Source organism: Melanotaenia boesemani, chromosome 2, assembly GCF_017639745.1.
Source record: "Melanotaenia boesemani isolate fMelBoe1 chromosome 2, fMelBoe1.pri, whole genome shotgun sequence".
Taxonomy (NCBI): Eukaryota; Metazoa; Chordata; class Actinopteri; order Atheriniformes; family Melanotaeniidae; genus Melanotaenia; species Melanotaenia boesemani.
This window is the reverse complement of record NC_055683.1, coordinates 36,090,726-36,115,306: the sequence shown is the minus strand read 5'-3', so window position 1 is coordinate 36,115,306 and position 24,581 is coordinate 36,090,726. Positions and strand designations below refer to the sequence as shown.

At 38.3% G+C, this 24,581-nt stretch overlaps 1 protein-coding gene across 5 annotated transcripts in view; it reads right to left on the bottom strand.

The window, feature by feature from the left end:
• Window positions 1–24,581, bottom strand: part of rbfox3a (RNA binding fox-1 homolog 3a) — a 528,049-nt gene that overhangs the window by 386,736 nt on the left and 116,732 nt on the right. For all 5 annotated transcript variants that reach the window (XM_041975734.1, XM_041975755.1, XM_041975750.1 and 2 more), the window contains exon 3: window positions 19,035–19,127. The gene's annotated coding sequence lies outside the window, so the exon portion shown is untranslated. The remainder of the gene's footprint in view (window positions 1–19,034; window positions 19,128–24,581) is intronic.

The window sequence follows — 24,581 nt, the reverse complement described above, 5'->3', positions numbered from 1 at the left end:
ACCTCGCCGACTTAATGATTCTTAATGGTTTCTTAATGACTTCTTAATGACTTCATCAGGAAGATCCTGCAACAGCACATTCTGACAAGCGGGAGCCTCCCCTTGAGACCCCAGATCACACCACAGCAGTAACCCCTCTTCAGTTTTCTGCTCAAATAACACACACTTTAAATCTGCTTATCTGAGACAGCATCTTTGACTTAGATGACACAAGCTTTTGATCCACAGTTAACTATGGGGATATGTGATGTAATGTGATGTGAAAGCACGCAGGCTGATGTGTGGAAACGCACTAAAGGCGAATGGGGATGTCCACCTAGTTTCGTGGGCAAATGCAGTCACATCAAACTAATCTCAGAACATTGGAGTGACATCTAGTGTTGTGTAACCAGAATTAAACTGTGAGGCTATCCAGGAAATTCATTTGGTGGCATTCAGTGCAGAGCTGGGACTGTGATGCAACACCGGATGAGCCAAAACAAAGACAAATACTGGAGGTCTGAGCAGATGACATGCAAAAGTCCAGTGACAAAGACAAGCAGGGGCGTTGCTAGACATAGGGCTCTACTGGGGTACAGACCCCACATCAGAGAAGACCCGAGTGTATAAAATGAGCAACGTTATGTTCCATATTCTTCCTTACACTAAGAAGACTGTCACTGCTGCTTCCAAATAACTGCTGTGAAACACCAAATAACATAAATAAAATAGTAATTTGAAAAAAATATCCTCCTCTCACTTTGTTGTCAATCAAAAGTAAAACATACAAAAAAAGATTTTATCATCTAATCAGATGTATAAATTAATCTGCATTCAAGTTCATGTCAGGTGATTTCATTTGGATCTCAGCTGAATTTGGAGACTCACTTAGAAAAACCAGCTTAATAAAAGACAAATGTTCAGATTTAATTCGTCTTTATTTTAACTGGCAGAAAAAAGATCATCATTAGCTGGAAGTGTGTTGAAATAATATGTTAATAAATGGTGCTAAAATGTATTCTCCAGTAAATGGCCACCAAGTCATGTTCTGTGTTGAACCTCCTGTTTTACTGTGAACGTCTTCTGCTTTAGAGCCAATAACATGAAGGCTGAGGAGCTTTTTGCTGGATGGTACTCTAGTTTTTCTAGTTTATACAATGAAGTAAGTAATTAAGTAATAACTATAAGACAAGACCATATCGTCTTTGTAAGTGATTAAATTAGTCTCAAATGCACAAATAGTAGGTCAGATAATAATTAGCCTCTGTCTTATTCATCATTTTTTATGGCCTTGAAGTTGAAATATTCTCTGGTTCATTCTAAGCCTCTGTAAAATCCTGGTAGATCAGCTGGTGTTAACATGAACATTCATTCAGCTTCCCAGACAGAGCCAAGGCAGTAACGTCTTTATAAACTTGAAGTTATAAGGAATCAATTGATACCAAATGTGTCTTTATTGATCACTGTGTAATTGATAAAATACTGATACAAAGTTTACCTGCTTTTTGGCACGAGGTCCGAATACTTTTAAATTCCTGATATTTATTAATCTGCGTTGTCTCGGCATGAATCCCAACTTCTCTTCTGCTCACCTCTCTTCTCAAGAACACAGAAAGAAGCTGCTTCACCTCACTTCGTTTTATCTCTCACTCCTTTCTTTTCTTCTTTGGCAGCCTACTTTTGCTTTCTTTAGGAGAGATTTAACTTTTTCCTTTCTCTGGCTGTCCCATCACTCCATCCATCACTCAGCTCAAACCCTGAGTGCACTGAGACTAAACCATTTTGTGCTTTTCTAAAGGGGTGAGGGGGATTCAGAGAACATCCAGAATTGGTATTAGTTTAAAATACCGAGCAAATTTAATCTAACTGGAGCTTGTATTTTCATTAAACTGCTTTATTAGACTTTACAGACAGACAACTATCTTCTGTCCCAGTTAATATTAGGTCTATATCACTATGGACATGAGCAGCGTGTTGCTGAACTGGAAACAAAGATTTTAATGACTGAGAATTCTCTCATTCACCTCAAGGTCACAGAGCCGAAAGCTGAGCAAGAATGAAAAGTTGTAATTGTATTTTTAAAGAAATTCTGAGTTATTTGAATAAAAACAAAAGGTACTTGGCTATCAAGCCTCTACTGAAGAAAACTAAAGCTTTCAATCCAAGACATTTAAGAAATTGTGAAAGCGAACTAGAAGTAAAGCTCAGTTCATTGACCATAAAGCAAAAACAACTCCCTGGACAGCTGCAGTGGACATTCAGAAACACACACGTGCATGTAACAACTGCTTAACTAATTGTGTTAGCAAAGAAGCGTGACTGCATGGCAAATTACACCTGTCCTAATGGATGTCCTCTTTACAGGTTGTGGAAGCAGACTGAGGGGCCGTGGAGAGAGGACGTGGCTTCAGCCAAACACTCATAAAATGATGCATAGCCGGCCATGTGTCACCTCCTGGCAGAGCCGGGTGGGAGGGGGGTGCAACGCCCAGAGAGCAATGCCCAAAACACAGAGACACGTGTTCCACTTAATCCCTGGCAATCAGGAAGGAATGGGATTCAAAAGCCACTTTTCTTCATCAGCTGCGTTTTAACACTTTAAACCCTGTTTATGTTCAGTCCTGAAACCTCAAATGTTCCGGAGAAGTCCGTAAAAAGAAACATGTCTCATTCAATAAAGGTACTGAAGAGAAAAAGGGAATGTAATTTCCAATAAAAGTTGTATGAATAAAAGGATGATGTTGTCCATTATTATAAATATTTATTATTTATTTTTATAAGCAGATGATACAAAAATACTTTAAACTCATTTTGACATTTTTATATTTAGTTTATTATTCTTTTTATTTATTCATTTATTTATCTGTTTAAGTAAAATATTTTTATTCATATATTTAATTTTATTTTCATTCATTCATTTATTTATCTGTATTTACTTTTTGCATTTCCACAAATTTGCACAGCCCGAAGATGTGATTACTGAGCTCAGTCTGGAAGAAAACATGTCACATATCACACACAAGCATTGTTCATATCTGTATGTTTTAGTTTTGAAATAAAGTGTATTCTTATCTGAACTTTGGTTTTGTTGAAAGATGTCTTTTTTTTTATTAATTAGCATTAGCAATTTGACCACATTTATAACCAACTGGACTAATTTTAGTTATTAATAATTTCATTTCATGTTGGAGATGATTTGAGCTTTGTAACATGGTGCATTATCCTGCTGTAAGTAGCATCAGAAGATGCTACACTGTGGTCATAAAGGGATGGACATGGTCAGCAACAATACTCAGGTAGGCTGTGGTGGTTAAAACAGGAAACGTTGGTACTAAGGGACCCAAAGTGTGTCAAGAAAATATCTCCTACACCATTACACCACCAGCAGCCTGAACTGTTAGTACAAGTCAGGATGGATCCATGTTTTCATGTTTCCACCAAATTCAGAGCCTAGCATCTGAATGTGGAGCTGAAATGGAGACTCATCAGATCAGCAACGTTTCTCCATCTTCTATTGTCCAGTGTTGGTGAGTGTGTGTGAATTGTAGCCTCAGTTTCCTGTTCTTAGCTGACAGGAGGCACCCGGTGTGGTCTTCTGCTGCTGTAGCCCATCTGCTTCAAGGCTGGACGTGTTGTGTGTTCAGAGATGATATTCTACATGGTTGAAACTAGTGCTGATTTGACTTCCTGTTTCCTTTCTATCATCTCCAGTCTGCCCATTCTCCTCTGACCTCTGACATCAACCAGACATTTTGTTTCCAGACAACTGCTGCCCACTGGATATTTTTTCTTTTTCAGACCATTTTCTGTAAACCCTAGAGATGGTTGTGTGTGAAAATCCCAGTAAATACCAACAACCATGCCACATTCAAAGTGACTTAAATCCTCTTTCTTCCTCATTCTGATGCTCAGTTTGAACTTCAGCACGTCATCTTCACCATGTTTACGTGACTAAATGTGTTGAGTTGCTGTCATGTGACTGGTTGGTAAGATATTTCAGTTCAGGTGGATCTGATCAAGTCTACCTTATCAAACCAAACTCAGGCTACCTATCAGCTGATAAATAAAGTAGAATTTGGTAACTGAGAGCTTCCATATGAAAAGCAAAAGCAAATAGCAGCTCTTCATCTCAGTAGCCATTTGTGGTAAATGAGTGTGTCTCACATCCGTCATCATTCAGACCACCGTGGAGCTCGTCAGGCTGTGGACAGCACAGGGAAGAAAGCTTCCACCGAGATGATCGACCACTTCCTCTAAAACGTATTTAAAAAGGGAAAAGAGCCATAAAAACAGTGGCAGATTTACTGCTGGCGGGATTTACTCCTTGTTCCAGTTTGCATGGGGCTTACTCACTTTTTCATCATCGCATTATTTATTCCATTTCCAAATTCATTTCCACGTCACCTGAAGGAAAACAAAATATCAAGCAAAATGCATAAATAGTGTCAAAGTGAATAGATAATGACAGCAGGTCAAGTTGTGAGTGAGTCATGTCTTTGCTCCTGGTAGAAAGTGATTACTGTAACACAGAGCTAACAGTCATTACCAAGATAATCCCATTTCTCACATGGAGCTCAAATTGCATTATGTCACATTGTATTTCGCATATGCTATCAAAAACTGGATTTAGATATACAAACTATCTGGGGAAAAAAGTGAAATTCAAGAAAAGAAAAGAAAGGGAGGATAAGGAAAACATGCAGCCACAGGGTTGGCATGCAGGCGTGTCACTTTGTCAAACTTCTGAGAGTGCTTGATGGTCTCTAAGGGAGGTGGGGAAAATGTTGCAAAGGCATCCTCTTCTCCAAAATGAACAGATGGCAAAGCCTAAGTGTGGAGATTTGTTTTATGTCTCCATCCCATGTTGTGGCGCAGTAGATGTAGGCTTCCATTTAATTTCTTTTTTTTTTTCCTCCTTCTTCAAATGTTATCTTACAGGATAACGGACACACGCAATGTTTAAGCTAATGAGGAGTGGGTGTTGCTTTGTTTTCCTCTTCATTTCTTCCCCTCTCTTCCACCAACACATCCTCTTGCTTTCCATTCTCCCTCAAACCCACGCTTGGAGCAGAAACCTATATGCCATACAATTATGCAACACAATTGGGGGTGCTGCTTTTGCAGCCTGGGTGGCTTTCTAAAAAAGATAGAGCTGACTGCAGAGTTCCCGGCAGCCACTGACATGCAGTAACAACAGTCAAAAGAACATAATGCTCATGGAGCTGCAGGTGATATCAGGTCAGTGCACTGCAGCTTCCTGAGCAAACTGAAGATGAAGAGTGAGCTTCAGTGGCAGGATTTTTTTCTTTTTTTTTTGTTTTTAGCCCAGCTGTCTTGCGGATGCTGGGGATTATGGTCAGTCGGCTCAGCAGTGTGAGAAATGTCTCAATAAATATTGGATGGATTTCTCAGAAATGTTTGACATACACACACACACACTGTGATGAGTAAGACTCCCACAGATGGAAAAATTCCACCTGACTTCTAATCTACCGTCACTTCTGGTTCAAAGATCCAGTTCATCTTGACCTAACTGTTAAACTTACTGAATTATCACAAACACAGTGGAAACTGTTTTCACTGCAGCTCTAAATGAAAAGAGGCAATGTAAGCTAAAACAGGAACGACTTAACAGATACTGACTGAAACTACAAATATACTGCAGCAGCCTGCCATCAGAAACCTCTGGAATGGACAGAAAAAATGCATTCAATGTGCAAAGAGGAAAAATTTCACTTTCTTCTACTCTAATGATTAATTATTGGTTTTTAAACTTTTTTAATTCATTGGATTCAGGATTGACTGGCGCAGTTTTGCTTGATTCATTCATTCAGAACCATTGTTGATCTGTCATTTTGATGCATTGTGAAATATAATATACGGTACGGTGCAAAAAGGGTTTAAATGTCATTTTATTGTTTATTTTATAGCCTCCTTTTTTATTTCCCCTAAAAAGCCATGCCTTTTGCCAGGTCATAAATAGAAGAATTTGTTCTTAATCTGTATTGCCTGGTTAAATAAAGGCTAAATGAGAGAAAAAATAAGAAATAAAAAAATTAGGATTTTTTTTTTTTTTTGCTACTTCACACACAATTGTTCAATGTTTCCAATAATAAGTTCCAAAAACAATCCAAATAATCCATTCCAACCTTATTTATAAAGCAACAAAAACAACACAAAAACAAAAACACAGTACTGTACAGAAGAATAAAAGCACAGTGAATAAAGAAAGCATTGAGAAACCTAAAATCAAATAAGTAAAAAAGGTTAAAATATACAAAAACAACAAAATGTCAACATCTCAAAAGTGTCAAAAAGCCTTTATGAAGAGATTTAGAGGTGGCCTGTCTGGTATGCAGAAGCAGATGCTTCACAATCTGGGATAAGCAACAGCAAAAATATTTTATTAAATATGTGATATTAAAAAACAAACCAATAAAAACAAAAACAAAAAAACAACAACATATGTTTGCACATCTACTCAATTACTGAGATTCCAATAATAATAATGAACAAACAAACAAGTAAATGTATTTGTGTTCTGTTTTGAGGCATCAGTATAAAGCCTTCCTGACTCAGAGGACTGTAGTTTGAAATCTCTGCGTTACTGTCTTAGAGCAGGGGTTCTCAAAGTAGGGCCTGTGGGCCAAATTTGGCCTGCCAGCCTATTAGATCTGGTCCGCCAATTAGATTTCAAAACTATTTTGAGTATGCCACGCCTGAAAGATTGACTCACACCTCAATGACACACTCAAGTTGTGAGTCATGCGCAGCCTAACACTGACATGCTAGTAACATGCTAGCCAAAGACCAGCTTTATGTGTTCCACCCGTGTTAGCAATTAGCCTTGTTGAACATTCTTTGTTTGTTGTTGACATTTTGATGACATATTTGGTTACAATTTAGTACCTGCAGTTATGTTTTGCGTGCATGAACAATAATTAAAAATACTATGATTTACATTTATTAGTGCCTCACCCTTAAAACTGCTGTGATAGGCAGCAGTAATAGTGCACGTGTGCTCTGTGTGTTCTGTATTTTTTAGTGTTCATTATTGCCACCCCTTCACCAACGTGTGTGCGGTAGGACCTCAGCTTGTCAGACCACAACGTTAATTTGGTTTTGTCCTGCAGAATTTTCCTGAGGAAACATAAGCCGAAATAATGTTTAGTTCCGGTTTGCTCTGAGTCTGTCCACTGCCTTCAGGACTGCTTTAGCTGTACTGGGAAATGTTTAGAAATATATGGATTTTGAATTTAATTGTAAATCTGACTGGAAGCCTGTGTGGAGGCCAGAATAGGAATTTTGCAGAACCCAAGATATAAAATTTGAAATCAAATAATTAAAACCAAAAAGGCCTTACAAAAATACTCACTGAGGTGAGATGGAAATTAGCAAGAACGCTAACTCTGGTACAGAGCATCTTTACTCTGTTTATATCTTTGTACGTGGACTCTGACAAATAAACAAGAAAAAAGAAAAAAAAAAAAAAAAAAAAACTCTAAACTGTTGTTATGAAATAAACATACAGGACATACATTACAGAACATTTTTGTCTCTGAGAGCATCTGGTTTAGTCTAATTATATCGGAGCATGTATTTTCTGTATGTATAGTAAAAAAAATCTTTTAAAGCAATAACTAACATCCGATGAGGATTTAGTTTTTTTTCCTTTTTTTTTTATTCTTTTTTTTATAATAATAATAATAATAATAATAATAAATATTCAATAATAATAACAATAATAATAATAATAATAATAAATATTTAATAATAAAAAGGATGAGGATTTAGTTTAATTCATTAGCTTTTTAAGAATACCGTAGACAGTTGCATCAGGATAAAATGGCACACTTCCTTTGGACATCCTGCTGTGTGCTGTGATAGCCCAGAGATATTACCTATTTAGTTATGACACTAATGGTGAGGGCTTTAAGCAAAGTTCTGGTGCTCAGTCAATGACATCATTTTGCAGGCTACAGATTTATAAATTAGAGGAAAAGCTGAAAATACGAGTGTAAAATACAAAACACATCAGGAGCATTGCAAGGCTGACAGTCGGGGAGATCACAGTACGGCACAATGCCCCTCTGTAAACGATGATTTGAATCTACACAGACCAGGAAGCCAGCATGTCCAATCTGTCAAGACCGGGTCAAAGGATCCCAGGAGTGATGGGCTAGAAAGTGTGATAGATAACATAATTACATTGTGTCTGAGCCATCAAACATGAAAACAAGAATCATTCATTTTGTGACAACTGAACCTTTTCCATCGTCCGAGTTTGACAGAATAATTAAGCAATGAATTGTTTGATTGAACAATTAAGTGCAACCCCCCCCCCCCCCCCCCCCCCCCCGACACTGGTAACGTTAACATAACCGCAACATGAAACCTGTCAAACGTCATTTGTACGCAGATCAACAGCGTCAGCTGGAAAATATCAATTTATTCTCACCAGTGCTGGTGATGCTGAACATGTCACAAACATTTTGGCCAATTATCATGTATGTTTCCATTAAAATCTGATGTGTAGTATAAAGCATACCAAAGAGGCATTTTATATTAAAATATCTTTAAAAGGATATTTTACGGTGGCCACAAAACTACACAATTACCTACAACACAAATGCTGCAATGGAAGTTACACCATTTTTTTTTCTAGAACTTATACAGCACAAAGTGGACAACAGCAAAAGTTACACCACAGGAAGTAGGCAACAGTTAAAGTTTTTACTCCTAATGGATGGAAAGCAAGAGTAATTTGGAAAAAGCTGGAGAAGTGGATAAAACTCTAATGGTAAATAAAGTTTATTCATTTTGGTATGAGCTATTAGAAATGTTGTTAACTCTGATGTGTAAATAAAGAGTTATTGCCTGTTCGAGGTAGTAACTTCTATTTCCTGTCACTTCCTGTGGCATAACTTTTGCTGTTGCTAACTCTGTGCAGTGTAACTTCTGAAGAAAGTAAAAAAAGAATAGGTGTTTCAGCTAATTGTGGAGCATTGTGGCTTACTGTGTTGTGTTGTGGCTAATGGTGTAGTGTGGTTAAATATTTGTGTTGTGTTGTGGCTAATTGTGCAGTGTTGTGGCTTACTGTGTCGTCTTGTGGCTAATTGTGTAGTGTTATAGCTTACTGTGTTGTGTTGGGGCTAATTGTGTAGTGTTATGGCTTACTGTGTTGTGTTGGGGCTAATTGTGTTGTGTTGGGGCTAATTGTGTTGTGTTGGGGCTAATTGTGTTGTGTTGTGGCTAATTGTGTAGTGTTATGGCTTACTGTGTCGTCTTGTGGCTAATTGTGTAGTGTTATAGCTTACTGTGTTGTGTTGGGGCTAATTGTGTTGTGTTGTGGCTAATTGTGCAGTGTTGTGGCTTACTGTGTCGTCTTGTGGCTAATTGTGTAGTGTTATAGCTTACTGTGTTGTGTTGTGGCTAATTGTGTAGTGTTATAGCTTACTGTGTCGTCTTGTGGCTAATTGTGTAGTGTTATAGCTTACTGTGTTGTGTTGGGGCTAATTGTGTTGTGTTGTGGCTAATTGTGCAGTGTTGTGGCTTACTGTGTCGTCTTGTGGCTAATTGTGTAGTGTTATAACTTACTGTGTTGTGTTGGGGCTAATTGTGTTGTGTTGTGGCTAATTGTGCAGTGTTGTGGCTTACTGTGTCGTCTTGTGGCTAATTGTGTAGTGTTATAGCTTACTGTGTTGTGTTGTGGCTAATTGTGTAGTGTTATAGCTTACTGTGTCGTCTTGTGGCTAATTGTGTAGTGTTATAGCTTACTGTGTTGTGTTGTGGCTAATTGTGTAGTGTTATAGCTTACTGTGTCGTCTTGTGGCTAATTGTGTAGTGTTATAGCTTACTGTGTTGTGTTGGGGCTAATTGTGTTGTGGCTAATTGTGTAGTGTTATGGCTTACTGTGTTGTGTTGTGGCTAATTGTGTAGTGTTATAGCTTACTGTGTTGTGTTGTGGCTAATTGTGTAGTGTTATGGCTTACTGTGTTGTGTTGTGGCTAATTGTGTAGTGTTATGGCTTACTGTGTTGTGTTGTGGCTAATTGTGTAGTGTTATAGCTTACTGTGTTGTGTTGTGGCTAATTGTGTAGTGGTTTAGCTTACTGTGTCGTCTTGTGGCTAATTGTGTAGTGTTATAGCTTACTGTGTCGTCTTGTGGCTAATTGTGTAGTGTTATAGCTTACTGTGTCGTCTTGTGGCTAATTGTGTAGTGTTATAGCTTACTGTGTCATCTTGTGGCTAATTGTGTAGTGTTATGGCTTACTGTGTTGTGTTGTGGCTAATTGTGTAGTGTTATAGCTTACTGTGTCGTCTTGTGGCTAATTGTGTAGTGTTATAGCTTACTGTGTCATCTTGTGGCTAATTGTGTAGTGTTATAGCTTACTGTGTTGTGTTGTGGCTAATTGTGTAGTGTTATAGCTTACTGTGTTGTGTTGTGGCTAATTGTGTAGTGTTATAGCTTACTGTGTTGTGTTGTGGCTAATTGTGTAGTGTTATAGCTTACTGTGTCGTCTTGTGGCTAATTGTGTAGTGTTATGGCTTACTGTGTTGTGTTGTGGCTAATTGTGTAGTGTTATAGCTTACTGTGTTGTGTTGGGGCTAATTGTGTTGTGTTGTGGCTAATTGTGTTGTGGCTAATTGTGTAGTGTTATAGCTTACTGTGTTGTGTTGTGGCTAATTGTGTAGTGTTATGGCTTACTGTGTCGTCTTGTGGCTAATTGTGTAGTGTTATGGCTTACTGTGTCGTGTTTTAGCTAGTTATGTAGTGTTAGTGCTTACTGTGCAGTGTTGTGGCTTGTTGTGTCGTCTTGTGGCTAATTGTGTAGTGTTATAGCTTACTGTGTCGTCTTGTGGCTAATTGTGTAGTGTTATGGCTTACTGTGTTGTGTTGTGGCTAATTGTGTAGTGTTATAGCTTACTGTGTTGTGTTGTGGCTAATTGTGTAGTGTTATAGCTTACTGTGTTGTGTTGTGGCTAATTGTGTAGTGTTATAGCTTACTGTGTCGTCTTGTGGCTAATTGTGTAGTGTTATAGCTTACTGTGTCGTCTTGTGGCTAATTGTGTAGTGTTATAGCTTACTGTGTTGTGTTGGGGCTAATTGTGTAGTGTTATGGCTTACTGTGTCGGTTCTGGCTAATTGTGTAGTGTTATAGCTTACTGTGTCGTCTTGTGGCTAATTGTGTAGTGTTATAGCTTACTGTGTTGTGTTGTGGCTAACTGTGTAGTGTTATGGCTTACTGTGTCGTCTTGTGGCTAATTGTGTAGTGTTATGGCTTACTGTGTCGTGTTTTAGCTAGTTATGTAGTGTTAGTGCTTACTGTGCAGTGTTGCGGCTTGTTGTGTTGTGTTGTGGCTTTTGTGTTCCTGTGACACTTCTGGGCCACTGTAATATTTGACTCAAAATGCAAAGTTAACTATCAATGATATTTCAACTATAGTGGATATCAGATGACTGAATACCTCAAAAAGACCTTTAATAAGATCAAATTATTTACAGCAGTTTTAAAATTCTTATGTTAAAAGTAAGAAAAAACAGTTTTTGAACACTATTTTCTCTCAGCATGAAAAATATTAATGTAAATAAGCCTGGCACTTTGAGCTCTGGGATTATACATCTGCACATTGCTGTAGTGCACTAAAGTAGACTCAACACAAATGACTCAATACACCTTCTTGACAGGGGTCTGTGCTCTGCTGAGCGCAATTTCTACAGTGCTATTTAGTCAAATTAGATTTAAAAAATGAGAATTAATGAGACACATCAAAAGTTGCTTGGAGTATGCATAGGCTATGATATTCACAGATGAATTTTACACTTAAAAAATAAAGAATTCCATGTTTTATGTTTCGGTTTCAGGTTTTTATATCAATATTGGAAATTACTCAATGTCACTGCTGCTAACTGAAACAAGAAGCATGGTTTAAATAACAGTATTGTGGATAAAGCGTGCCAGAATGCAAAATGCTTAATGTTAGGAAAAGATTGAATAATAAATGTGCACTTTAAATGTCAGCGCCCCTCATGGTTGCATTTGTTTCATGGTAAAGCTTAGCTTGATGAAAGTTCAGGCAATTCTGACAATCCAGAGCTAAGCCTGGCAAGCCGAGTCTGACAGGCGGTAAATGCCCCTCAGACAGAAGATAAACCCTTTTGATTTAGGTAACCGTGCCTTTTTTACTCTTCAACTCACTATTAATAAGGATCACAGGATTTTAATCCAACCAATAATTTGGTTTAATAATGTGTTCTGAGTGAAGTAAAATGGAAGCAAACATGACCTGTTTCTCAGAAAACAAAAAAACAAGCCTTTCATAGTCTTTACTTTAATCTGGTGGAAAAACAACCTGAACATCATCAAAATGCAACCAAATTTCTGCCTTGGATGCATTTACACCTCATGTTTTGGAGCAATCTAGTCAAAATTAAAGTGTTGAATTCTTTAGTCTGGCTCATTTGACCAAACAAAGGTAATACAATTGAAATTAACTAATGGCTGTTTCACTACCTTTTCAGGAAAAAGAACGATTCATAACACTAAGCTCTCACAGTCCAGAGAGCATCCAAAGTAGCATGAATAGCATAGATCAGCCTTTTTGTGTGTGTTGAAGCAACAGATTGTGGATGAGACAGCGTTGAGCAGAGATGATGTGAGTCCTCTGCTACAGCAGAATGACTTCACACAAAACCTTACATTTTCATGGGTGATAAACAAAAAAGTTTTGGACATAATGCACAAAGCTTTATGATTTACATCTAAGTCCAAAGACATCAAGCTATCAAATAATCATGGAAACAAGCCAAATGAATTCTCAACATCCTGCAGCTTGGAAGACCGGTCATTGCACCTGTGACCAGGTAAACGTTCCACACAGTCATTAGCGGACACTGCGGCTGTTGTTTACTGAAGACTCCCCGCAGAGGAGACTACCTGACCCATGTCTGCAACCAGTGAGTGGTACAAATAGCTAACATCTCTTGGAGTCATTATTTATGCAGGAATGCCCTTGGGAGTCTTTGCACTTGTTTACACAGTCACGGCACAGTCCATTCATGACGGCTCCGAGTAAATGAGCCGCTTGCTACCAATTTGTCCTGGACGACGATGCTGCTACCCGCGGTTACTTTGAGGTATGTGTGTGCGCAGGGATATGGGAAAGAGGTTAACGCAGAACCACTGCACTGTTGGGAACCGACCTGGAACTACGGACACAGAAGTCCCAAGGGTGTAAGGAAGCACAGTGTCACATTCGGAAATAAATGAGCACTTTTTTTTCTGAAAGGGAAAGCCATGGACTTTCTGCTTTGAAATGGGCTGTTTGTTTGCCCGAGGACGAGAACATGGGTCAAAGTTAGTGAGCGCTGCTTTTCACATAAAACCAAAACCAAGACAGGAGTTTTATAGAGGTGGAAGTGAAAGGCAAAGTAAAGAAAAAGTACATCAGGAGTGAGCTGAAGAGAGTCAGGATAACTTCTGTTACATAAAGACAGTGACAATAGCAGTGTGCTGTCTGCAGGCTGAAATAGAACTCAACTCTGCCAACAGCAAAAAAACAAAACAAAACAAAACAAAACAAAAAAACAAACAACAAAAACAATAGTTTTGCAGGGTGGTTGCATCTCTTTAGGTCACAATATAAAAAAATAGCATTTTATAAATTGATGAAGAATTAAAGAAGGGTTTCATTATTAATAATCAATAGGGGTTTTCAAGTGCAGTAGTGAGAAAATTAAATATTTCCACATGAAATGCAATAACTCAAACTGACATGTACAAGAAGATAACATAACTGTAGTTAAAGTGAACCAGCCAACTCATTAATGATTACTTTATGTTTGGCTTTGAAGCCATCTTAACTCCTAATAGGTTGGAAATAATTCAGGACAGGGAACAATTTGTTTTTCTGTCTCCTGAAGATGAAATGAGTATTTTGAGTAAGTTTCCTCTGATTGGCCAAATTGCCAAGTGGGCCAGTAAAGGGTGTGGAAAAATCACAAGACGTTTTTAAAAAGAGCAAAAATTTAGAAAAATGTGAATGACATTGCTCTAAATCCTGCCATAATCTGACTCAGAATATGAAGGTGATATGTGCAGATGTGGAAAGTTGTTAAATGGCAAAAAAACCAAACAAACAAACATCTGCATTCAACATCTAGAAAAGCAATAATGTGCACACACACTCTCCATTGTTACCCGAAGCTAAGATGCTAATGACTTCTGCTTGTACTGAATGTGAGAAGTGCGTGGGGGTTGATAAATACAAACTACAAATGGTTGCTTGTAGAATAACTTCATGCACGAAAGGTTTGTAGAAGCACATATTCAGTTACTCAGTGAGCAAACGTATTAACAAAGTACTGTTACACCTTTAGCTGCCTTTAAACTGCTCAAATTGCTGCTCAGCATGAAGTGAGAGGCTACTACAAGCTGCAGAGTGAGGCTGACTGGGGCTTCCACAGCTGCATGGGTGGGTGGTAGCAGCATTGTAAACAGCTACTATTGGTTACTCACTCGCTCTGCCCAAGTAAATGGATGTAAATTGCCAGTACTTGCATGTAGGTACTATCTGGACTGGACCAAGTGGTTGATCTGCTGGTGGTTGGAAAACAACTTGAAAACCAATGACTGTTGTCACCTGCTTGCTTGTTTGGCCTTGTGCACATGGATGGCATCTGCTCACTTAGCAGTACATGGTGGCTAACTGCTAGCAGCTGCTTGTTTAGCCTTGTGCATATGGGTGGCGTCCGCTCACTTAGCAGTACATGGTGGCTAACTGCTAGCAGCTGCTTGCTTAGTCTTGTGCATATGGATGGCGTCCGCTCACTTAGCAGTACATGGTGGCTAACTGCTAGCAGCTGCTTGCTTAGTCTTGTGCATATGGATGGCGTCCGCTCACTTAGCAGTACATGGTGGCTAACTGCTAGCAGCTGCTTGCTTAGTCTTGTGCATATGGATGGCGTCCGCTCACTTAGCAGTACATGGTGGCTAACTGCTAGCAGCTGCATGTTTAGCCTTGTGCATATGGATGGCGTCCGCTCACTTACCAGTACAAGGCACTAACTGCTAGCAGCTGCTTGTTTAGCCTTGTGCACATGGATGGCGTCCGCTCACTTAGCAGTACATGGCGCTTAACTGCTAGCAGCTGCATGTTTGGCCTTGTGCACATGGATGGCATCCGATCACTTAGCAGTACATGGCAGCTAACTGCTAGTGGATGCTTGTTTAGCCTTGTGCACATGGATGGCGTCCGCTCACTTAGCAGTACATGGCGCTTAACTGCTAGCAGCTGCATGTTTGGCCTTGTGCACATGGATGGCATCCGCTCACTTAGCAGTACATGGCAGCTAACTGCTAGTGGATGCTTGTTTAGCCTTGTGCACATGGATGGCGTCCGCTCACTTAGCAGTACATGGCGCTTAACTGCTAGCAGCTGCATGTTTGGCCTTGTGCACATGGATGGCATCCGCTCACTTAGCAGTACATGGCAGCTAACTGCTAGTGGATGCTTGTTTAGCCTTGTGCACATGGATGGCGTCCGCTCACTTAGCAGTACATGGCGCTTAACTGCTAGCAGCTGCATGTTTGGCCTTGTGCACATGGATGGCATCCGCTCACTTAGCAGTACATGGTGGCTAACTGCTAGTGGATGCTTGTTTAGCCTTGTGCACGTGGATGGCATCCGCTCACTTAGCAGTACATGGTGGCTAACTGCTAGTGGATGCTTGTTTAGCCTTGTCCACATGGATGGCATCCGATCACTTACCAGTACATGGCGCTTAACTGCTAGTGGCTGCTTGTTTAGCCTTGTGCACGTGGATGGCATCCGCTCACTTAGCAGTACATGGCAGCTAACTGCTAATGGCTGCTTGTTTGGTCTAGAAATAGACCCTAGCCTTGTGACTTGTCTTTTTTTGGCTTGTGCTACTCATTTCAATTAATTACTTGTACAATCCTACTGTGCAAGGGTCAGAAAAAATAAGAAGCCTTTATTAGTCCCTCAGTGGGGAAATTGCTTTGTTGCAGCGGTACAAGTGCAGTAAGCAAAAGCATGCAGATGATATAAAAAAGAACACACACAAATAATAAGTAATAATATGTATAGTATATGGTTGGACAGGGTGAGTATGTACAGTATACACAGTTTACATGTGTTCATTATCACACACACATTACATATCACATTATCATGGCTGCACACAACTTATGCTTATACAACAGGCATGGTGGATAACGTGCATGCATTAGCACGCTGTCTTGAGAGTTTGACAATACAAGGAAAGCCAGAAACTATGACAGGATGGTTGCCGGGCTGCTGAAAAATGTCACATGAGTGAGAAAGGCAAGCAGAAGAATAGTACTGTTCAGAGGGTGAAGAACCTGAAGAAATCAGTGTTTGGTGTTTTGTGAGAGGTTTGAGGAGAAAATTAAAAAACAAAACAAAACAAAAAAAATAAAAAATGGAGGATTGTATATTATGTGCTCTGCACAAACAGACAGCTTGTAAATCAACCTCAATAAAGTTAAAACATAAAGAGGCAAAGCAAATGCTGAACAGACATAGTCAAAAATAACAAACAGAAATCAATCTCAGCAATGACATTGAAACTACTTAGTTTCTCCTTAAGTGATAATTTAGCCCACAGATGTAATTTATTGCTGCATTGTGAGTGGATGAAGATGGGTGGTATCTCCACTCGATGTAAGTAGTTTGGGTTAAAGTGGGACTTTAAAGTCCACATGAAATCAAATTTAATGATAAAATATCTTTTTAAGACATGTCCTGCTCTATACATCACTAAAAATACAGTTATATGGCCCAAAAATAGGTATTAAAAACAAACAAACAAGCAAACAAACAAAAACCTTGAGATTATTTAATCTCATGGAAAACTATTAACGCTGATGACTACCTCTGCACTTGGGGGTGTAAGTATATTTATTTTAAATGAAATGCTTTCTTTGTAGTTTGATTTGAGTACACTTAATTTTGAATGGTGGGTGGGGATTGTTGAGCCCCACCCATCATTCAAATGCTCATAGGGCAGCCCTATGTGTGTCTCCTAGAACCACAGTCATGCAGAAGATTACAGCACTTTGCTGACTTTTTAACTTGGAAAAAGAAAACATGCTACAGCAAACCTGACAAAAGTTATGCAATATAAAATGAACTAAGAAAAGATTACAATTAAAAGCATGAACCAATCATTTCTCTAAGTAACATGTTTTAATACTGTGGGCTGACATGAAAACAAATAAGTGGAGTATAAACAAAAAACTTCCTTGAGAGCTCTTTAAACTAAAATGAATCAAACAGAAGGCATTTATGTTATATGATAACCTCCAGAGAATCCTGCATTTCCAATTAATCCTTCACCTTCCACCTGACATCTACATTCTGCAGCTAAACTGAAAAGTGTCATTACAAAGTGACATCCAGACATCAGAAAGAACATTTCTGACTTTCATCGTCTTCTTATACTTTAAGGTTTTCGTTCTTAATTCAAAGCTGCCATCATCTGGCAGCTTTTGGCATTTTTTTGAAGCATCCCTCCACCTCAGACTGAGATTGTGCATGCAGTTTCCTTTTAAGTCTAAATTTGTGTGCATTTGATATATTGTTTAAAAGGACCTGAAAAACCAATAGGAAGGAATTCAATTAAGTAGCAAAGTACTGCAGGCAAATGACTTCCCCCATAGTTTTCAGGGCTTCATTGAACGAGACAATAAAAAGGGCAGAATGTGGTTAAAAGAAGCAGGGAGAGACAAGAGAAAAATAGGGGTGGGGAGGGAGTGATGAGATAATTTAACAAGCTTCTTCCTAAACCACTCCAAAACCTCCAGAGTTTAATTGCTGGGAGGCAACATTATCCCTAGCAACACTGTGTCTGTCTCTTGGCCAGGATTCGGTGGGTACCTGCTGTATCCACTCCCCACACAATACAGCGCCCACTGAGCCATATAATCCTCTCAGGCCCTCCTCTTCTGGAGAACCACATTCAATCCCTTTGTGACATGGGAAAATCTCCTCTTCTCCATTTTTTTTTGGGTTGGGGTACGTGCTTCAAATAAGGCCAATCAGTAGGTGTTGTTATGTGTGAACAATGCTACAGGGAGCCATAGAAGAAAGGGGGAAACGAAAGGTAGAGTTAAATGAAAAGACGTTTGATTTGCTGCTGTGAAATTTGGGGCTACTTTCCATTCCTCCGCGGGGCTCCCTGGAGCGGCCATATTTCTGTTTATGTTTAAATGCGAATCAGTCACATGGGCGGCTGGGTTCTTGCTGAATCATCCCACACTCCCCACAGAAAGCGTGAGGTTACTTTTGAAGCTGGTGCCTTGTAGGAGAAAACAAGGAACTAATGCAACTTTCTTCCAACTCCTCTTTCAAGTTGCCCTTGAAAAGAAAATTACAACAGCGGCTTTGATGCAAGTCTGACATGCTTGGAGATATTCTCTATAAGTGCAGACACATACTAGATTATCATTCCAATGAGTCTGTTCGGATGTCTTTTAACTGTGTTGCACAAGCTGGAGTGGGGAAGCATTTTCAGCTCTGTGCAGAGGGACGTGGAGACAGTGGCTCATTGCACAAAATGGCAAAAGAAGAAAAATGATGATTTCTTTGTTGTCCAGTGGTTTGTAACTTAAGCCAATATAGCATTTAGAAACCTGCTGAGACGTCTTTTAATTAAAAGATGAGCTAAATAATGAGAAGTTACAGAGGCGATGTGCTGTAGAAGATTACTTTGTTTGTATAGTTCTTATACTGGGCTTCCTATGCGTTGCTGAACTTTTATTTATTTATTTTTTGTATTTCTTTCCCCTCATGTACATGATAATAAGTACAAAATGTAATGATTTTTCTTAACTTGCCAATGATTCTCCAGGATATTTTCACTTTTTTTGCATTTTTTTTCTTTTCCTGTGTTGGTTTTATCTTCAAAGTCAAAAAGTCTCTTTTATGTAATTATCTTTAACTTACTTGAATCCACTCCGCATACACTTTAAAGTTTAAGATCAATACTACTCCATAAGTGACCCATCCTACCTGTGCAAGAAGTTGCAGGAGTTGGAAATCACTTGTTGCTACTGCAGAGGGTGGAATCCAATGTGTGCGCAGGACAACAGCAGGCGACTGGAACTACACAAACAAACAAACAAACAAAAAATAAGACATTTTGTTAGATGGTTATAACCATAAATGGCATGCTTCTGTCCGTTGGTGGTATAAATAATACATAGACACAGACAAAGACGCCTTACTATGTGAGCTAATGCAGGGATGGATCTAGAGAATTTTTGACCAGGGGGCCGGGCACAGACTGGGAAAAGGGTGGCACATGTAAGTGATAGCTTAAAAAAGATTTAGATTTTAGGAAGTAGTTAACTATTTATTACACTTTTTACAGTGGTTATCTATAAAATGGAAGGGGGAATTTATAAAAGCAAATAATAAATGGTACTTTTCCAATCAACAATCAATTTAGGATTTTCCTGCATGCCTTTGATCACTAGAGATTTGACATAAATCATGGATGATGGGAAAAACAAAAGCTTTGAACCTTGGCCAATGTGGCTGTTTTAACGTAGAAATAAAGCTAAAATTCCTCATAAAATGTAGCCGAATGGTGAAATCACCTGCAACCACATGTTCAGCTGATTACAGATGTATCCTCTCAAACAAGCCTTTTCATCACTTTAGCTTCCTGATTTTAAACGACTCTAGCAACATCACTTTCATAAGGCTGCTGAGCCCAAATATAATATTCTATATCAGGGGTGTCAAACTCTGGTCCTCAATGACTGCTATCCTGCAGTTTTTGGTTATTTCCTTGCTCCAACACACCCAAATAAAATCAAATGGATCCAACAGCTTCTTGTCGACTTCTTCACAATAATTCATTAATTTCAGTCAGGTGTGTTAGATCAGGGAAACAATGAAAACCTGCAGGATACCGGCCCTCGAGGACCAGAGTTTGACACCCCTGTTCTTTATGATTAATTCATGAACTCAAATCAAACTTAATTTCATATATATTTTTACTTTCATGCTGAAAGGATGTTTTCCACCATGTTTTATGTACCTGGCAACAGAAAGTTAGCATGTTCTCCATCATATGCTTCACTTGGAGTTATTTTTAGGGCAAAGTTAGAGTAGCTGTTCATTTATTGTCACTGTCAGAGCTGCTGGTCACCATTCATGGCTGAGTGGATTTCCTCTATGTTTAACCGGTGAAAGGTTTTAACCACAGCTTTGAACTTGTAATTTATAATCAAACTTTCACCATTTTCTGAGAAGTAACACTTTTGGGATGTCCTGAATATTATTTTCATCATGCAGCAGAAATAATAGGCAGCTATCTATGCAGATATAAAAGACAACAAACACAAAAGGTCTGCAGCTATATGACTAAATGCAGGGAATATTGAGTGAGTCGTAATCAGGCAGCTTTTCCACATACATCATGTTTATTTTTCTTGGGATGCAGCAACCTGTCATCAAGCCTCAATATATCAGAAAAGAATGACTGTTGGGAGACGTTTGCTTTGAGGGCTTCCTGGCAGAGTTGTTCCTGGGTTCAAGATTCAGGAAAGGTGAAATGCAAGAAACTGACTGTAGTGACCAGATGCAGTAAAAAATGGATGCAAGACTCTTTTTTTTTTTTTTTTTTTTTTTTTTTGCTGAGGTGGTAATTAATATCTCCATATTTCCTTTTAATATTACACGGTGTAGCTGTAATGCACTGCTGGGAACCTATGGCAGTCTCTTACTGTATTTCATACCTAAATTAGCCATTCATGTATCATTTACAGTCAAAACAGGCTCCTCACACACCATGACAGCAGTGGAGTTATCAGAGATGGTTGGAGGTAAAATGAAGCTCTGCTGCTGATGAGATGCAGAAAATAATCTGCTGAGCAAACTTTATTTTTTATAGTGGAGTGGAAAACTGTTTTTTTATGGGTCTCTGTAACAATGCAGAGGAATACATATTTATTTCCAGGTTTCAGGTCCAGGTTTATTCAGTCATGTAAACAATGAAGCTGATTTTATGTCAACCAACTATGAATTCTACTGAGACTGAAAAGGCCGAGGAAGCTAAATGCTTATATATGACTCACCTATATTCACATGAAAACCATGAAAAAGTTATATTTTACCACTCAAAGGAATAAAAGATAGAAAAAAATTCTGCTTGTTTCCTTTAGAAATATTTACACATTTCATTACATCTGTTGTTTTAATAAAACATGTTCAGCAGATATAACTAAATCATAATAATTTTTATTGACACTAATCTTAAGAAAAAAAAAATTTTTGCACTTAAGCTGAATCAATGTGGGATATGAGGATGTAAATATGCTAATGGTGCACAAAGTTGTTGACTTCAAATTAAAGAGAACCAATGAGATGTAATTCATTGTATGAAACTGTGTAGTTTTAGTTGAGTAGCTTCATAATAGTTTAAATTACCCAGCAGTTTTAAAGTTGGTTGATCAATAATTTCTTTTACTCTAAAAGTATACAAGAATGTCAATGAGTTTAAATAAACTATATATTTCCTGCCCGTTTTTCAATAATAAAACCTAAATGTCTTTAAAATTATCTTCCTTTGAGTTTTAGTTTTTACTATTTGCTTCTTATTGTTATATTTTAAACAAATAAAAGTTACTTAGGAAGAATAAAATGCAAAAAAGGATCTTGTCACCTTTAATCTTTACCTCTAAAGTTCCTCATAAAAAAAAAAGAATTCTCAGCAAACTAGAGCCAAAGTAGAAAAAAAAAAAACATTTACTGGTCTCCAAATTGATCTCAGATCTGCAACAATCCACCTTTCACCTTAGTTTCAGTGCATAGACGACATGTTCTAGACATTAAAACACACAGTTTACCTCTGAGAATATTCATTTATGATGAATATTAATGATCTCTAAATACATTTTTGCAGCGTCATGTGACTGTTCTCAAGTTACAGATCATGTTCATGTCTTCACTGTTCAAGCCATATTAATAATTGATTAAGTAAAAGTGTTTATTTCCATTATTGCCATCCCTGTGTTTAAAAACAATAGTACAGGCAGCTGCGGCACCAGAGAGGTCATTGTCTAACATCAGTTTCATAAAAAAACAAACAAAAAAAACATACCTACATTAAATTCCTGCTGCATGACAGCCGAAAGAACATTTTAAGTTAATTAATCTAAGTAATGTAAACTTGAAACTATCATACAAAGCATGACCTCTAATTATTCTTACAGCCATTCCATTAAAGTTAATTTTCTCAAACTATTTTTTAAGGCACTAAGTTTTCTTTAATTGTTTGTAAAACCAATGTGTTTGATTTTACAGTGTTGGTACAGTTAAATAACCTAAACCGTTATTTGCCTGTCAAAAATCATTGTAGTTATTTAACAATACTACATGTAAATGTTGAATGATCTGAGAAGATTTCTGCTCTCAAAGTGCATATATGCAGCTAAAAATCAAAGTCTCAAATCCAGATTTATATGAGAGACCTCTCATGTTTTGTTCTTTGAGACAAGAAATGTCAGAAATTTGGGGTATGACTACTAATTTTGTGTTAAAATAAGTGGAGTAACTTTGTCTGAGGATGAACATTTTCAAAAACTGCTGACAAATTCAGAGTTTCTCACTTTCATTTTAATTACATCTTAAAATAGCTGAGAAGTGTGGGTTTTTTGGAAACCTTACTGAGAGAGGGGAATATCCACAGCTGCGTATTAATCCACACTCGTTGCCTCAGTAAGAGCTGCATATGTGGGACCGAGTTAAAATAAACAAAAATGTGGAATTAATAGTTTTTGGATAACAATAGAGCTCTGTGACACAAAAGAAACAGGACATATCAGGCTGGTTGTTGGTGGTTTGTTTTGGTCTTTTAACAGGATTTTTTAAAACATTATTTAAAGGACAAAATCCGAATTTCACCAGACTTATCGAATAAAAAATTCACCAATTTTCCCAACTAAATGATGCATTGCAAAGAAAGTGTTCAGTGTGGAAAACCTTTGCAGCAGCAGCAGAAGAGGTCGTTAATGATGTGGCAGAGTTAATGCGGATGCTCAGATTCTTAAAAAGATCTTTCGCAGCCAGCACTGCTGTAGCAGAGAAGATGGTCTGGTGGAGGGTTTGCTCGTAATCGATAACATAGCTGAGATTTACCACATTGGCACTGAAACCTTATAAAAATTGCAACGTGCCTTGGCACCAGACTTTAGCACTTTGCAGTCGGGCCACAAAGGTCATTTCTCAAAATTTTCTTCCTTTATTTGGTCAGATTGTGCTGAACTGCTCGGCTCCCACCTGCTGCTTTATTTTTCAGTAAAAATCTGTAGCATGAAGACGTAGCGAGCAATTCCGGTACATGAGATTATATAAATTGCCAGTAATGAGGCAGCGGGGACGGCAACTGCGATCCAGAGAGGTCGACGGTAACGTCCTGCCTCACTGCTGAATAAAATGCATCTTGAGTACAATTTTACAGTCTTAACATGAGCAGGTACATGCAAAGAGACAAGCAGAGGTCTGAGAGGGCACTGCTCTCAACGTAGAGGCCACACACACACACACACATATCAAGCATGACGATGATACACAAACACTGCTGACATGGGGAAAATATGAGGACTTCAGGAACACTGTAAAATGTATGAAGAAATGGATGCAAGGGTCATTTTACTGAGCAGGACCATTAACATCACTGCCCTTGTCTGGAATGAAGCTCGGATCAGTCTCTCACACACACACACACTCACACACAAAGAGCAGGATTTTCGCCTCTTTTTACATTTCTCCTCTTTTTCGCCCTCAGAGAAAGAGAGGTCGACATTTTAACTGCAGCGGTGAGGAGATGGCTTCCTTTCACCTTGACGGGCATATAATGAACATTTTTCATTTTGAGCTTAGCTTCACTTACAGAGTCAGTCAGCTATTTTCTCTTTGAACCTTTTTTTTCTCTCTCCCCCCGTTCTGACATTTCCCTCTGTGGTTTTGCCAGGATGATCTTCACAGTAAATTTGTGCCCCTTTTAAAGAAATAGGTTACATTTCTGTTGATTTTTTCCCTTTCTTTCAAAGCGCTCATTTCCATAAAGGTCCCCGTATAACACAAATAGGCCTACGGTGCAGCATGAAACACAAACAATATGCTAATCACACCTGTTTCAATTAGAGCCTGGGTATCCATGAAATCCATATCATTACTTACGTATTGTTTTGCATTTTTCCTCAGAAAAAGAAAAGGTTGCACTTTGAAGCAATGGGACAAAATATTTAACAGATGGGTGAATGAATGCACATCAAGGTAGCTTGGAAATGAGGAATATGTAAGCTGTGGAGAACATAAGCACACATGCAGAGACTAATAAAGGTAAATAAAAACACATGATGCAACAAAAATAGCTGAAAATCCTTTCTTTTGTCTTAACAACTGATTGCCCTTGACAACATTTAGAGCAGGAACACATCCAGAGATTGTCCTTTTCAAAAGAGAACTGGAGTTAATATATATATATATATATATATATATATATATATATATATATATATATATACATACATATATGCAATAGTT